Source organism: Piliocolobus tephrosceles, chromosome 4 (genome assembly GCF_002776525.5).
Source record: "Piliocolobus tephrosceles isolate RC106 chromosome 4, ASM277652v3, whole genome shotgun sequence".
NCBI lineage: Eukaryota > Metazoa > Chordata > Mammalia > Primates > Cercopithecidae > Piliocolobus > Piliocolobus tephrosceles.
In genome coordinates, this window is record NC_045437.1 from 80,530,802 (window position 1) to 80,546,489 (window position 15,688).

Genomic DNA, 15,688 nt, shown 5'->3' on the forward strand with positions numbered 1-15,688 from the left:
ACAAGCATATCATGTGAAAGATTCACCCTGAGGTCAATGCAACAATACTCTGATGGCAGGGTCAGTCAACACTTAGTTGGGCCAATGACAGAGTTGTCCTTGAAGTGAAGAGATCCAAGGTTTTAGACCTCTGAATCCCAAATGATTTATAATTTGATTTTGTTGAATTTTTCTGCCTTCTTTTTTAATGCTCACATCCTTTTTTTCTAGCCAATCATATATCTCAGAAACTATTCATTCCAAAAATGAAAATTTGTTGATAAGCTTTCTTACATGAAAAAACTTCTTGTAAAGATTTTGATAAAATGTTTGAAGTGCTTGAGCGTACTTCCTGAGTGTGGATTCCTCTTTAATCTATTTCAAATGCTATTAAATGCCTCTGTTGTGAGGATTCAAGTCAAACTATACATGTTGTATTAATCCATTTTCTGTTGCATAACAGCATACTACAGACTGCGTAATGACAGAACTTTATTTCGTTCATGGTTCTGGAGGCTAGGATGTTCAATAGCAAGGGGCTGGCGCCTAGTGAGTACCTTCAGCTGTGTCATCCCATGGTGGAAGGGCAGAGGGCAAAGGACAGGAGAGTGTATGGAAAAGAGAAAGGCACCAGAGGCCAGACTTGCTATTTAACAACCCACTTCTGTGATAACTAACATACTTCCTCCATATTGACATTAATCTTTTCCTGAGGACTTTGCCCTCATGACTCAGTCACCTCTTATTAAGCCCTACTTCTTAACCCTGTTTCATTGGGGATGAAGTTTCATTGGGGGACATATACAAACCACAGCACTTGTATACATTACACTACTTACGATGTTTTTTGTTTTTCCTTTGAGATAGAGTCTTGCTTTGTCGCCCAGGTGCGATCAAAGGAGTGCAGTGGTGCGATCTCGGCTCACTGCAACCTCCACCTCCTGGGTTCAAGTGATTCTCATGCTTTAGCCTCCTGAGTAGCTGGGATTGCGGGTGCCTGCCACCACACCCAACTAATTTTTGTACTTTTAGTAGAGACAGGATTTCACTGGGTGTGGTGCCTCATGCCTGTAACCCCAGCACTTTAGAAGGCCAAGGCGGGCGGATCGCCTGAGGTCAGGAGTTTGAGACCAGCCTGGCCAACATGGTGAAACCCTGTCTCTACAACAGTTTTAAACAACAATTTATTATAGAGATAATACCCTCAATCACAATCAGATTTGTCTAGAATTTCTTAGCCCAAATGAGTAGATTTGAATTACCACTTGTGCACTAACGGTAGACATTGCAAATGAATAAGTAACTGCTCCTCTGCGTGGAGGAGGAAAAATATCAATTCTTCTAAGTTCTCAACTGAGGCCTCTGTAACAAAAGATCAATTAACAAGAGAAAAACATACACATTTATTTCATATACGTTTTACATGATGCAGGAGCCTTCATAAGAAAGTGAGGACCCAAAGAAGTGGTTAAACCTGAATGTTACTACGAGAGGTTTGATGAAGAGTGGAGAGTTGTGAAGAAATAAGACAGGACAAAGGGGAAGTGAATGAGGGCAATTATAAAGTGGGGGGAACTTGAAGACCTCTTTGTTTACATTCCTCCATGTGTCCCTTTGTCTTTGGCAGTAAGGATGCTCCTTTTCTCCAGGTAAAGGAAGGGTACCTCTCACATGAGGGTCTTATGATGTGTTTCTGGGAACGGTCAGAAAGTCCTTCCGGCACACGACATTTCTGAAATTCCTTTAACTTAAAGTATTCAACATGCTAAGGTGCAATATTTTGAGGTAGCATGTCCTGAACCCTGCCATCTGCTAGGATTAAATATAGATTCATGATCTTTAACAGCAAATGCAGCCACTACCAATCAGAATCTTCAGTTAAGATACAACATGTTATCCTTTCCTTAGTCCTTCCTCAGTTTAATATCAAACATTTATTTTATTTAAACATCTAGGTAATAAGCAACATTCTCCATTTTACATCTATGACAACAGTTTCAGGGAATACACATTTGACTTTGCAGTCTTTAAACATTTGTGGGATTTTTTTTTTTTATTTTTGTTTTTTCCTAATGAAGATGAATAAAGTGAGAGGAAGTTCAGTCCTGAGTGTTACAGCTTTAAAAGATGTCAACATTTCAGATGACAGCTTAGAAGCTGTAGCAGCAAAGAGACCACCTATGAGGAAAATAGAGATAATTACAAACAACAATCACAGCTGTTAACAGCAGCACTCATAACACATTCTCAGCATGAAAAAAATTGTAACTAATGCATCAGTTGTTTAGTCATACTCACTCACTGTGCTGGATCAAGCATAGACAATGTATAGACAAAGCTAACACTGAAAGCGTAAGAGGTCAGAATTATAGTCCATAATTTACATTGCATGAGAAGTTTTTAATCATTTCAGAATTAAGGCCCACAGGCTTAACTTATTTTGCATAAGAAATATATCATCCAAAGGTTACATATCTATCAACTCTGCAAAGTTTCTTACCATACTTTAACATTTCCTATAGATGGCACTTGAATCATTATGCTTATTTTTTCTCAACTGCATAAAGAACCACCCTTCACTGCAGAATATTGTGCTCTGCATTCTGTGGTTCCAAAGCCATTTAGGAAACACTTCATCACTCAAGGACATACAACTTTGAGTAGCCAAGGACTGAATTATGTTGGACTCTTCTCCAGAAAAGTAATTATGATTTATTTAAGAATATTATTTTTTCCTGTAAAGTATATTTATTATTGGGATTGTTTTGTAAATGTCTGTTTCCCTCTAATTTCTTTTGCCTTAATTTTTTACCAAGCCCACAGGATAACCAGCAACCATGACAAATCAAGTAATATAAAATTAAGCCATTTATCAAAATAATAATTGCATAAGTCCAAGAGATTAATTCAAGTCCTGACGAAATCACGTATAATTTAAACAAACATTCTTCATCCTACTTCAAAATAACCAACATAATCAGAATATATTAAAATTTAGATATAAGGTAGAGTTAGACAGTATTGCCATTACCTCTTCACTTTGTGTTCCAAATCTGAAAATCCTGTTAACATAAATTATATGCATTTGAAATGTTGATTGGCACCAAAAAAGGTGTCTGTTCCTGGCAAAGTGTTAGTATATAATGTGTTTGCTTGAGGGATTCTGAACTGCAGAAAAATACTGATAAATTTAGTTTCTGTTTGAAGTGAATATGGGTTATCTGATGTGTAGTGAGATTTAGCTGGAGGTATCTAGTTGAGAGACAAAAGCATATGGATTAGTGCAGCCTTGGCTGTAAATGAGCTTGCATGGGGAAATGTATAAAGGAACATCTCCTATCCTAAGTGAAGAGAAAAGCAAATAATGTGTTTAGACTTAGATAACTTAAGGAGAAGGGGGAGATATTAAGGGAATTCCTGTATCATAACTTTTGTTTTCCTCTAGAAGAAAGATGAGGTCAGTTTTAAAACCCATGGTGATTTTTTTCTTAGATGTCTGGAAAGTAGCTCCATTTCTTTTTCCAGCCTTAGTCTGTTGGGTTTTTTTTTTTTTCCCCCAAATCTATTTTATCTCCTGCTAATGGTGATTTTGGGGGAACTTAGTAGAAAAGCTTAATTTTGCCATAAAACCAGACCCATGGCAATGTGAAGATGTGCACGAGTGAGGTGATGACAGTATAAAAACTGCTTTCTTACTTTGATACTTTTCCCCATCTTTCATTTGTGATAGTTAGTTGAAGAATTAGGAAGGTTTTGAATATCTCCAAAAATAATAATGTTTTCTACCTATGAAGTATATTAAGTTTTATTAGCACTGTCACATATAATAAATATTATACTTGATCTGGACACTAGTTCTGAAAGTAGAAAGATATTCTTATTATTAAGAAGACAGTAACACTAACAGCATCTCACATATACAGAGCATCTGATAATATGCAAAGTGTTTTCACATGATTTTCTCATTCCAATTTCAAACAAATTATTAGAGTATCAGGACTATTTGCAGTAGAATAAATATGATTAGTTAATATTCACAAAAGTTGCTCAAGGTCACTTATGACCAAAGAAGTATAAATTAAAATTATTAAAAATTTTTTCACCTGTCAAATAATTGAGAGAATGATACATTCAATTTTGTCAAAGGCATGTGCTGGCAAAAAAAGGTACGGCTGTAGGCTGATGGTAAAGTTATAATTTGTTATACTCTTTCTGGATGACATTTTGGCACTAGAACTTTATTCTGAGGGGCAAATGGAGATATAAACAAAAGTGTACATGTAAATGAATTCATTACAGAGTTATTTATAATGTGGAATATTGAAAATCACATTTATTTGGGCAAATGTAATTTAAGGCTGTCATCTTGGAACACGCGGAGACCTTGGAAAGGGAGGCCCTATTAAAGAAACAAAAGATGGTAGAAGCCTAGGATCAGAGCTGCGTTAATTGTCTGTATTACATGCTCCTACCTTTTATATGAGAACAATAAAATGCTTGTGTAAGGCACTGCACTATTCTTTTAGGACTCTGTTGCTACAGCAAGATCCAATTCTAACTGGCATATTTATATTTGTTTATGTATATGTGAATGCATATATTTAATATTTTAAAAGTTGTGTTTTGGGAAACCTCTCAGTGCTTTTATTATAAACATAGAAAGAGTGTTACTAGATAAATTACAGGAATGGGCCAAGGTCGGTGGCTCACACCTTTAATCTCAGCACTTTGGGAGCCTGAGGCAGACAGATCACAAAGTCAAGAGATCGAGAGCATCCTGGCCAACATGGTGAAACACCATCTCTATTAAACGATACAAAAATTAGCTGGGCATGGTGGCGTGCGCCTGTAGTCCCAGCTACTCCAGAGGCTGAGGCAGGAGAATCGCTTGAACCTGGGAGGAGGAGGCTGCAGTGAGCCGAGATCGTGCCACTGCATTCCAGCCTGGCAAAAGAGTGAGACTCCATCTCAAAAACAAAAACAAAAACAATAAATAAATAAAAATAAAGATTGCAGAGATGAGCCCAAATGCTAACAAAATTACTTGGTAGCTAATTGCAAAACCGACAGATATTAAAAACCTAAAGTTATTTTTAAAACTATTGGAACGTATTTCTTTGATTAAACCAGTTTAGGTAACATTTTTTATTCTGAATCTAAGACTTGATGATCCTGAGATTTATTTTAGCTTTATGAATCTATGATTGATGTAGCAGCCACGTTTATTGTTTGAAGAAAGTGAGAAAGATGGTGTTAAATATTCCTCCGAGAGAAATTGAAGTTTTAATTATTATAAGACATAATATGAGGGAAAGAGACATTGAACAGTTTAATTCCAAGCCTAAGACATTTTCGCTGAATATTTTAAAATAGAATAGTGTGCTTAGTCAATTAGGACGCTCTTGGTGTTGGTTTTCACTGGGCAAAATTTTGGCCACCCAAGTTATTATAATGCTTCCAAATTAATAAAGAGAAAACTTTCTTTTAAATATTGAGTAATGTTCCCTTTTGGCTTCCACTTAAAACTGATGCTACAAAAACCATGTAACATTTTTCACTAGTCTACTATGAATGCATATTTTGTAGTATAAATTAAAGGCCATCCTCACAGTTACTGAAATCTGCAAAGTTAAATTCAACGTATTGGGCTATAGAAAATTCCCAGGTTTCTTCTCTTTTTGCCTTATAACAGTGAAGATAGTTGACATTTTAACTATTAACGCAGCTTTGCTTAAAGAATAGTGTTTGTCTTCTACTTCAGGTATCCTTTCTGTCTTCTCAGAAGACATTGTTTCTTTTACGATAATCCTCATACTACTTAATCTTCCTATAGCATCTTATATTATTTAATATTATCTCCTTTCTCCCTCCCTTTGTTCCTTCTTTCTTTTTTCTTTTTTAGTTTTTGAGATCAAAGTGTTGGTGCTACTACAGATAAAAACGATGGGAGATTGTGGCTTAATTTGAGCAGCCAATTAGGGATAAAATACTCCCCAAGAATCCATTTATCTACCTGGACACTGGCAGAGATGAACCTGCAGGGCAGCCTGTTCCCGTTACGATTACCACACTGTGGGGAGCAGAAATGGCCTCTTTACCTTAAGAGGACTTGGTGGATCCAAAGGAGAGCTATTCTCTTCTGAAAACTCTCTCGGCCCTTGGTTTCTGTCTCTGAACATCTTGTCCATCTAGTTTCTTTTTTCATTGCCGCCTCCTCTTTCTTTAGCTTGCTATCCTGAGACATGGGCATTCCTGAGGTTCAGTTTTCTTCTTTATACCCTCTCCCTTAGGGGTCATTTTCTTCATTTGTAGTTCACCTATTAACTCTATAAGGGCAGGCACCAGATATATTTCTCCAGCTCCAGATTCTGAGCTCCTCACTGGACATCAGTTCACAAAACTTGTTTTCAAAATTAAATGCATTCTTTTTTCTCTTATAAAAACATCTCTTTGATCTCCACTTTTTTTTTTTCTACTGTATCACCACCGCTTTCCAGCCACCCAGACCCAGAAAGTCTGATATCCTCTACTTTAATCAGGCATTCCTTTGCCATGTCTCCTGAATCCATCCCTTCCTTTCCATTCCCATTGATAGATACTGCGCCAGCTCCATCCGCTGTGAGATCAGTCAATTGCACTGAATCTGAAAGGGCCACACATAGATTAGCTTATACTCCCTGTGCTTTCAGTTTCTTCTTCTTCCAGTTCACCCTGCATCCATCAATCTTCTTTAAGGTTAATCTCCCTCACGTTAGAGGTTAAATCCCTTTCTTCTGCATTTGAGGGCTCACACAATTTACCTTTTATAAACCTTTTGAGCTAATCTCCTTTTCTCACACAAACCTTTTAATCCAATCCAACTTATCTAATCACTATTCCTTTAATGTTGTTTTCCTCCATGTCTTTGCTCACTTAGTTTTCCCTACCCAGGGGGTCTTCAACACATTTCTCTATCAAAATCCTACTCCTTTGTGGCCCAAATTAAATTTTACCACTTTTTGTGTGCTTCTCTCAACTTAAAATTCTAAATGTTCCCTTTTAAACCCAACAATGAGTTTTTATAGCACTTTTTGTTAGTAATCAGTTTTATGTTTTATGGTATTTTTGCTTTTATATCTTTCAATGTCTTGTTTCTAGTTAGATTATAAGCTACTTGAGAAAAAGATGTCTATTTATATCTTCTTCACCATATGGAATTATCAATGGTTAGCTGGAGATTTTCTTCTATTATAAAACTTTTCACCTCTCACTTGAGGTCATCTTCTGTTTGGAAACTTTTCACCTTCCTCTGAGGCTGTTTTCTATTATGTAAATTTTCACCTTCCTTTACTCCTTTGCTTCCTTTGCATGTGTGATGAATACTTCTGAATTTTACTATTCACTATCAGTACCTAAATAATGGGAATTGAATTTTTCTTGATGTTATATGTACTTAGGTTTTTCCCCACTTGGAACGCCAATGCCTGTTTCAGTTCATTATTACTTTTATTTTTTGTTATATTTTTCATTTTACCTTAATTTTTCATATAGTGATTATACATATTTAAGGGGTACATAGTGATGTTTGGATATTTTTAAGGTATGATGACCAGACTAGGGTAATTAGCATGCCCATCATCTCAAACATTGATCATTTCTTTATGTTGGGAACATTCAATATGCTCCTTTTAGTTATTTGAAATTACATAATATATAATTACATATTATATGGTTAATAAGCTAACCATATAACATATAGGATATAGTTATCCTATATATAATAAAATATATAGGACTATATAACTGTATAGGGCTATATAACTATATATAGTTATACCATATATAATATAACTATCTCCTATTTAATTACCTATAATATATAGTTAGACATAACTATATATTATATATAGTTACATGTCTATATATCATATACTGTATATATATAATATATAACTCTTTCTATATAATATATAGTTAAGTATATAGGATAAGTAACTGTAGTTATCCTATGGTGCTATAGAACACTAGAACTTTTTCTCTTATTTAACTGTAATATTACATCCTTTAATAAATCTCTTTATATACCATCCTCCTATTCCACCCTTGAAGGACTCTTAGGCTCTTTAGGGTTCTAAGGCTCTATTTATCTTTGGTAAATAATATTATCATGCGTAAAAATAATCAACCCCAGAAAAACAGCAAAACAAATTTCCTCCTTGTTTCATCACATGCAAAATTCCCAGATTTAAACTATGTCTGCTCCATAAGAAGATTATTCTGTTACAATCTTTAAAACTTTAAAGAAGTTTCCAAGATTAAAAGTAGCACATAGCCAACCCAGGATCCAGCAAAACTAAGAGAAATATTTTTCCCAAAAAGATAGTGTGGTTATCTTGAGTCTGGGAAATGATCTCCACAATGCCCCCCATAAAGTGATGTGTGTTGACAAGTAAGCTAGTAGCAGATTCCTTTTCAGCTTTGCAAACAATGTTTGGAAGCTGGCAGTAAGAAAACCAGTACAGTAAAAACAGTTGCTTAATTACAGAAGCCACATTGCTTACATTTCAGCATGAAGTCAAAATTTGTTTGAATACATGGAATTCATGTTGTTCTAAAAAGCAGCTCCAAAATAAATAAATAAATAAGCAGTTTACATAATTTGCAGTACTTACGCTACTCTTTTACAAAAGAGCATAGGAGAGCATGACCAGCAAGTGATACAGTTGCCGACAGAGAAAGCCCTGTGTTCTCAAATGTGAAGTAATTTTGAATTTTATATATTGAAAGCAGCATTGAGTGGCAGCCAATTCAGAGTTGTAAAGATCTATAGAATTCTCTTTAAAATAATTTTTATTGATTCATCTATAAACAGAAGTATGAGAATCCAATTTTCCATAAACTGCTTTTACCAGATATTTGTGACAATATTCCATCAGAAATGCCTCTCTTCCCTATCTCTTCCCAGATGACTGCAGCATATAGACAATCCAAGCTTAAGTCAATTAAAATGTAACTAACCACACCTTTTCCAGTAGCAGACAAATGTGGATTCAAGTCCACTCTTAAATTACAGCACAACCTTCTAGCACATGCTCAGTTCTGGTTAATTGATAAACATCATCTCATAAATAGCAAAGACTGGCTCTCTGAAGTAGATGTATCTGGGTTAAAATACTGGATATATGAATCACCCTTACAATTGTGATGGTGACCTAGGAAAAATATCAGTCTCTAATTCTGGGAACTTGAGATATTTGCTTGAAGAGCAATTTTGACATCTAGATTTCATTTTCAGGACTCGACAAGACATTTTTGTAATACATCAAATCAAAGTCTGAAATCATTTCTGCAGCTGTTTATGGCTGCTGTCTCAGCCAGTCCAAGTAGAGGTTAAAGTTGATACTTCCATGTAGCTTCCTGTTCTGAAGTCCGGCAGTTTTCTGCTCTTTGGCAGTCTGTGATTTGTTAAGGACCTCAGTGTATTGCTTGCAATTTGTATCTTGATTGCTAAGGTTTTTAGACTTTGTTTTTTAAAAAAACTCTGGATTATTTTATTTGCAAGTACTAGTTTTAATTGATCATGTTCATCATATGTTTAGAAATTAAAGAGACAGTATCTGGTTAGTGTTTGGACGAACGGAGGCAGGATGGTGCACTTCCGGGTTCTTCTTCACCACCAACTCTTCCCATGTGTGCAAGAATGCAGCTGACGCCAGGGAAGGTGCAGATTACTCAGGCATGCACCAGGTGATGTCAATCCGAGGAGACCAAGATTTACCTGGTGGCACCTGCGGAGCGGCCCCCCTCCCCCGACATGCCCGTGCCCCGCCTATTGCCCTTCCACTCCTAGAAAAGTCGCTCCCAGCAGATGCGCCGGGGGCAGGCTTTCTCAGCCCCCACTCTTGTCTGGACTGTATTAGAAACTCCACCCCGCCCCCAGCTCCGGTCCCTGAAGCTAGATGACCAAAGAGTAAATTTGCAGTTTTGCTTTTAGCCTTGCCTCCTCGCTGGTTCTTTTGTGCCCACTCTGGTGGTCTTAGAAAAACAAATCAGTTGGTGCCGAAGACCTGGGAGGAGACCCCTCCTCAGGCCTCTAGGGGTTGAGGAACCTCCTCCTGCTCCCACGCGGTGGACGGACCAGGACCTGAGACCCGCTTCCCTCACTCTCACGGCCTCTCTGGGGTAAGTGCCCTTGTCTCCTCTTTACCTCCCTTGGCCAGAAATCCTGCACAGGTCCGAGGTCCATTTTGAGCCACCATGTGGCTTGGGAGACCTGTTCAGGAGGGAGACGTCCCCCTGAAGGTAATCTCCACTTTGGCTCCATGAGCCTCCAGTCTGTCTCTGCTGGTTCCAAAGGACGCTTTGAGGCCAGGCAGAAATCCACTTCCATTTCCATTGTGTCCATTGTGTAAGTAAGGAGGAAACAAACGGGAAACCCCCCAGTCCAAATTTCCAAAGAGCACCCCCTTAGGGTGTCTCCTAGCCAATTTAAAAACCTTACAGCTCGAACAAGACCTTAGGAGGAAGCGGTCAATTTTCCTTTCCACTGTGGCGTGATCGACCTCAGCAATTTCTGCCAGCGGCTAGGCAAGTGGTCTGAAATTAATTACGTTGCAGTTTTGCTTTTAGCCTTGCCTACTCGCTGGTTCTTTTGTGCCCACTCTGGTGGTCTTAGAAAAACAAATCAGTTAGATGCTTGAGATATTGCTGAGCAAAGGGCAAAAATCAAATGTTTAAGTAAATAGGTGAAATGTCTGGATTCTGTAAGCGAGCATCTTAAACATAATGACTGAGAGGCATTGTGTCAGGTACTTTACTGAAGTTATATCACATATCTGTCATGATGAGCATAAAACAGGGGTAAGTAGACCATGTCATGGACATCTGGTACTTTTTGAATTGCCTTCGTCTTTTTCTTCCTGAAACTACCCATCCAAATAACGCCAGTGGTATATTCTATAATTGTGTCTTCATCTCCTTTTGACATAAATCAAATTCACCAATCTATATCTAATTCCACTATCCAGAGTTATTGTCTCAAGGGTGAGCAGAACTCAAGAAAAGCCATTCAGATCCATTTTGGAGATTCGTCTGACTTTTGAGGGAGAGACACAGGGCCTTTTTAACTGAATCATCTAGTATCATGGGTACATACACCTGGAATGGCAAGGGCCCATCTTTGCTGCTCCATGGGGAGAGTCCTCCTGTAAACAAAGCCAACCCAGAGGAGAGTAGAGCCAATAAATTATGTTAATCCACACCTTCTTTCTTTTTTTTCCGCTTAGAGCCAACTTTATTAGAGTTTCTGGCATTTACAATCAGAATAACTCTAACTAATATTTCTTTCTAATTGTATACACATGAGATCATCTGAGTTGCCCAAATACACACAGCAAGTAGGTGGTAGGCCTAGGATTTGAACACAGGCTTCTTTGATTCCGGAACATTGGTGATATAATGCCCCTGAGGGCAGCATGGGAAGTGTTGGAACTAGTCTGTTACTTAAACATCAGGATAACCTTGGACTATGATTTCAAATTGTGCAAACCATTTTCTTCCCAAGACGTTTTTGTATGTCCCTGAAATGGTAAGGGGAGGATATAGCCCAACAGATTCTAGCACATACCTTTTTTGTTGTTGTTAAGACAATCTTGAAGAATGCTTGCTTATTTTAAACCGAGGCAAGTGAGAATATTTCATGGAAATTATCTTTTTCCTTCTATCAGTGCTGGCTTGTGTTTATTATAAATCCTGATGTTTACAGTTGTACAAATAGTCAATGTAATTTAATATCAGTTCATGAGAAATGCTGAGAAAATCCCTTGATTTTCATCAACAACCTCTCCTAAATTGTACCTTCCTGATATGTACTTTCACAAGCCAAACAGGGACTGTTTTTCCTCTCTGGTCCCTGCTGTGTTTTGATGACCCAGATGGTAAGAGGTCGCTGCTTGGAAGGCACAGATAACTGTAACAAGGCAAAGCTGCTTCTTTGATGTCCCAGACATTTAGTGAGGTCTAATAGTGTGGTAAATATTCGTGGCCCACTACATATATCACTTTTGATAAGAATTCTTTTCAAACCAGGATATTCCAAAATTTGTTCTAATGTGTTGAAAAAGAAGTTACAATGTTGAAACAGAATGTACAGTTTTTAGTTATAAAGATGACCACCTTCATTTCGTACTCAAATTTAAATCTCTTAACAAACGTTTATGATGATAGGTTTGCAGGTGTCTAATAATTGAAGTGTTTCAGATTTAACGGATACAATGAAAATATGTGAACGGTAGATGGGTCTCACGGTTGTTCAAGTTTTTGTTTTATTTTTTGGATCTTTTGTTTACTTCAAAGCAGAAAGGAAACCATAACGATACTGACACCAAAAGTTAGGATGCAAATATTCAACACTTACTAGAGCAGGCATTTTAAACTCAGTTTGCCTAAGTTCCAGTACAGAGGCTGAGTTTAAAATCCTATCAAAATTACTTTAAAGTGTGTTTGTATTGCCTGCTATCCAATTATATTTAGTTTTTAAATGAAAGACTCTATCTCTATTGTTAGAAAATCTAGTGTTTTGGGATTATGAAAAATTAGCAGATATCTCTAGTATCAATTTAAAAAGGCTTTTTAGAAGCAATAGTATATTATAAAATGCAAATTGGAAAGTTAAACATGATGAGTTGCATAGGTGTTAACCTCTGCTGCCTCCTGAAACTAAAATAAAATGACAGTAAAGGTACTTTTTAAGGTTATAAATAAGCAAGGACTAAGGGATTGGAAGAGGTGACATCAGCAATGAAATGCTGGAAACAGAAGAACAAATGGAAGAGTGGTAATTGACTTAGCAGATCCTAGAAAGCCAAGTCCTAATCAGACACGGGAAGCAAAACACTAGTTCTAAGCAAACTGATTTACACCAGGAGACCTCCAAAGGGCTTGAGAATTGCTGACACTAGACACTGCTGGAAGTGGAGATGAAGGTCAACTAAAAACAGAGTGTTTGGTTGAAGTCTTTTAAGAAGGTTAGTCCTCCAGGGCTCTCCTCTACTCTGTGCAGCCCAGCATTGCTCCTGCTCATTGCTGGTGGGTTGTTTCTGAGAAGAGAGAAGGTCTCACTTCTAGAACAGAATACCTCACTGTAGGCGGAATGAAAGTGAAGATTTGTGTCCTCTATGTTGACTCTCCAATTCCTAGATGTTATGATGTTTTCAAGCAGGAGAGCAAAGAGCAAAGGAACCATCTCTGTAGAATCTCACTGGACCCTGAAGTAAAGATACTGAGTGTCCTTAATGGATTAATGTAGGCAAACAATAAAAGAATACTCATGCAACATCCATCTTCCTCCACCACATGTAAATCTTCTTATCAACAGTTTGTGGCACGCACACACACACACACACACACACACACACATTCGAACAGATAGTTAATAACGACCACTTATGGCATAGAATGATGAAGAGGTTATAAAATTACATTTCAATTATTTATGTATTCTTTGAAAAAAGTTTAAAGCTTATATTACCTTTATTTTTATTTTTAACTTGGTAACTTTTATGAAAGTTATACATGAACACAAGTTAGAATAAATAGCTCCTGTTTCAAAAAACAGCATGCCTCTGTCCTCCCATGTGTCATGCTTCCTGGTGTCCAGAAGCAACCTCTTTCAAATCCTTTAACAACCTTTTTATTAATTTCTATTAATTTGAGTAATTTGCTTCAATTGCTTCTTCTTGACCTTTGAGTTTAAAACACTATTGACTTTCACTATGAGGAGGAGGTTACCATCACATCCATTCATACTTTCCATCTTTCACTTGCTCAGTATAACCAAATCATAATTTTTATTACATCGACAGTCATTTCTCAGTTGTGGTATACTATGTCATATACCAAGATAATTTTTCTTTTCTGCAAATTTGATTGACACTGTTCCTTTTTTTTTTTTTTTTTTTTTTTGACGGAGTTGTCACTCTGTTGATGGGCTGGAGTGCAGTGGCGTGATCTTAGCGCACTGCAACCTCTGCCTCCCAGGTTCAAGCGATTCTCCTGCCTCAAACTCCTGAGTAGCTGGGACTATGGACGCCCGCCACCATGCCTCCCAGCTAGTTTTTGTATTTTTAGTAGAGACGGAGTTTCACTATGTTGGCCAAGATGGTCTCAATCTTGTGACCTCATGATCTGTCCCCCTTGGCCTCCTAAAGTGCCGACTAATAAACATTTTATTTCTATATTCCCCCGCCTGTTTCTGAAGTCTTCTCTAAATTAACTCAAACATATCAGGTATTTCAATACATTATGGCGAAAACGTTTCTCAGAGAGTAAGGATGTGCTTTAATAAAAAGTACTCTTTTGAACTTCTTTCTGGGGATTCTTGTCACTTCTGTCTTATGTTATACATCTTTTCCATTTTGTCAATATGTAAATACAGTAGTCAAAATAATAACTCGATGAACTATTGATTCTCTTTACTAATAAAGGTTTATCAGTGCAATCTTCAGATGCATGTTCTAGAGTGTTTTATTCTTCTTAATTTGTTTAGAAATTCCAGTGAAAGTTTCAGATAAATCATTTTGGAAAAATTAGATTAAACCAGAATCTTTTTAACAGAGAAAAGAATGTGAATACAGGAAACACACATTGGGGGAAATCTTTACCATTTAACGTAACAATAAAATTATTCAGCACAACTTATACATTGATTCAAGCATTGTCATTGTACATGCTGTAACAGAGCAATGAGCTATAACAAGAGGTTTTAGACAATCTGTGTTTTAGATTATAAATAGAAATATCAACTCATCTGAGGAGTATTCACCTCTGTAAGAAATGCTTCATATTAATAACCATATTCAGATTTATTGGCATTTTGTGATTCAGTTTTCAGGCTAAAAATATGTTTTCTTTTCTTTGTCGAAACATATGCCCGTGTATTTATACTTAGTCCTGAGCAGAAAAAAAAAAATATGGAAAATACCACAATTTAAATATTATAATCTTCTTAAAAGGAAGTTTTATTCTTTGGGAAAAGTTGCATTTTTATGCTTGATACAATGAATTAATCTTTAGCTCCTCTTCTGCGTAAATGGCTATCTGATTGCTTATATATTCAGAGTAGACATTCCTAATTTAAAATACAGAACCTAATCATTCTATTTTCCTTGCTTTGGAGGCCTTGCTTTACCAGCTAACCATTCATCAGAGGACTTTAAATTGCTGTAGGCAAGCAGAAAAGGATTTCCTTCTTTACATTTTCTTAGTGTATTTTCACAGAAAAGAAAATTAATAGATGTATAAAAATTCCCTGAGAACTTTTGCGGCCACTGCAATTTAGAGATGTTATTGAATTAGTTTAAAAAGTATGAAATAAGAGAAACGAAAATATTAGGTTAAGAAAGCTGCAGTTTGGTTTTTTAAAAATATTTCTGTGATAAGCAAGAAAAAACTGAAGTTTCGGCTGCCAACTATAAAGCTTCAAAGCATACAGCTAAGCAAAGACTGACATATTCACATACACCATCTCACGAACACAAATGTTAGATGATGGTAGAAAATGCAGCCACCATTCTTGTATTTTATTTTGTTTTTGTTTTTGTTTTGAGACAGGATCTTGCTCTGTCAACCTGGCTGGAGCGCAGTGATGCCAACACGGCCCACTGCAGCCTCGACCTCCTGGTCTCAGGCAATCTTCCCACCTCAGCCTCCTGAGAAGCTGGGACTATAGGCA